Below are 2,152 nucleotides of genomic sequence, written 5' to 3'. Positions count from 1 at the left end.
GGTAAATTATTGTCTAAGGAGAATATGGTCTAGACTAGAGTTCCATGTGGCTGACTGCCAAGCAGAATTTGAGTGGCCTGCTATTCAGAATCATGTCCTGGTGAGTCAGGGCCCACAATTTTAACTAAATGATGTCTAACCTATCCCAGCTCCAGTGCTGGCAAAAGCATATTACTCTGCTTTTAATTGAACACCCAGAAGAGTTACACTCCTATTACCAACCAGGAAACACAATTTTGATCTCTCTGATAAGCAACACTAAGTGAACTCACAGAAGAGTCCCTGAAGGATAAGCAATCATTTCTCCAGGTGTTCCAATCTAACGGGTCCCAAATGATAGGCCTTGAAAAGTTTATACCAGCACTTGAAGAATTTTAAAAACAAATTAATTGGAAGGAAGAAAGGAAAGAAATGTAAAAACCTAGATTCCCAGGTCCTACTCCTGGAGATTCTGTTTAAATGAGTCTAGAGTGCAAGGTAGGAATCTGTGTTCATTTTCTTTTCCCTCAAAATGTTCCAGGTGATTTACATGTGCAGCCAGTTTGAAAACAACCACCTAAGTCTAATGCTTACCTCTGGAATCAGGACTATGCTCATTCTAAGGCTGTTTTTGTTAGAATGTTGCACTCTATATATTTCTATCTGTTGTCCTTTTAGAATAAAATAGGATCTAAATAAGCAAACTAACAAAAAAAAAGACCTACAATGAGCATAATATTTTTGCAATACCACTTGGCATGTGAGTACTCTGTGTGTGTGTGTGTGTGTGTGTGTGTGTGAGAGAGAGAGAGAGAGAGAGATTGAAAAACAGAGTCAGAGAGGCAGAGACAACAAATATAGAGACAGACAAAGAAAGAGAGACATGGAGAGAGAGAGAAAAAAAGAGTCAAAGAGATAGGGAAACTGAGAGACAAAGAAACAGAGACATAAGTAGAAAAAACACAAAGAGAGATAAAGAGACTGAGAATTACAGAGACGGAGAAAGAAATAGTGTAAAAGAAACAAATAGGTAAGAGTGACAAAGGCAGAGAGACACACAGGTATAGGGAAAAGGCAGAAACACAAGTTAAGACTGGGGAGACAGAAAGACAGTGTTGGGGGAGAGAAAGGAACAAACACAGTCAGACAGAGACAGAGCTACAGGAAACAGAAAAGGGGAATGTTAAGAGAGTAAATGACACACTCATGATGCATTTGTTAAAAAGTGATTTGGTTTCAGTTCTGTCACCTGCATCTCTTACCTTCCTGTTTTCCGGGAAGCTGTTTCAAAGAATCTGGTCCTGGAAGCCACTCTGCAAACAGAAGTCAACCAAGTCCCATCAACTGCTCTGAAATATGTGTGAGAACCAATGGCCAATGGAAAGGAGAATAAAATATGAACCAGACAGGCCACCAATGCCACGTTCTGTCTTAGCTTACAAAGGATCTGGGTCTGAGGGAAAATCTACATATCAGAATGTGAAATGGCTCAGACACCATAGGCACTCCCAAGGCTATGGCTGATACCCTCTGCTTCCCCTTGGTTCAGAATGTTCTAAGTATGATATGCATTCAGGCTAGTCTTGGGAGAAATAAGTGAAACAAGTTCTTGGTTTCAGAGTATAGTTTTTGGCATTATGTAAATACACTTAGCTAATCAGTCCAAGCGGTAGAGGCTTTTATTTTCTTACTTCCTCAATTTTACAATTATGAGACAATAAACACAAGAAAAAGGAAAACCAGGAAGCAGGATACTGAGAGTGGTCCCAGGCACTGGCTACAGAGAGGCCAGCCAGGCTAGTTTTGTGGCCAAGCAAGGCAGGTCCCTAAGGGGTGCTGTGGCCCCATCTTAGCTGCTCTATCCCTGGTATCTTGGCTTGCAAGCCAGCCTCAGGAAGGCCTGCTGGATATTCGTTCTGTTCTTACCCTGTAAGATGCTCTATGGAGAATGAGAGTCATTTTGGAAAATTTTTAAATCATACTTTCTCTTTTTTAAAAAAGCCTTAAAGTACAAGTAAAATGAAACAAATCTGTTCATTAAATTACTTTAAAACAAGTATAATAATAAGATAAAAATTCAGGCCAAGAAGCATGAAAGCAGCAGGTAACTTTATTACCCTACAGAAGCTAAGGGCAACTAAGAAAAATGGGTCTCCTATCAGGCATTAAGTTT

General features: G+C 39.9%; 1 long non-coding RNA gene across 1 annotated transcript in view; it reads right to left on the bottom strand.

Moving 5' to 3' along the window:
• The window catches only part of LOC104986962, a 7,891-nt gene extending 6,007 nt beyond the window's left edge, over positions 1–1,884 (bottom strand). Inside the window, exon 1 of the long non-coding RNA XR_825088.1 lies at positions 1,242–1,884. This is a non-coding gene — a long non-coding RNA (uncharacterized LOC104986962). The remainder of the gene's footprint in view (positions 1–1,241) is intronic.
• Positions 1,885–2,152: the final 268 nt, after the last annotated feature.

Source organism: Bison bison, unplaced genomic scaffold, assembly GCF_000754665.1.
Source record: "Bison bison bison isolate TAMUID 2011002044 unplaced genomic scaffold, Bison_UMD1.0 scf7180017845883, whole genome shotgun sequence".
Taxonomy (NCBI): domain Eukaryota; kingdom Metazoa; phylum Chordata; class Mammalia; order Artiodactyla; family Bovidae; genus Bison; species Bison bison.
This window is presented reverse-complemented; position numbering and strand designations above follow the sequence as displayed.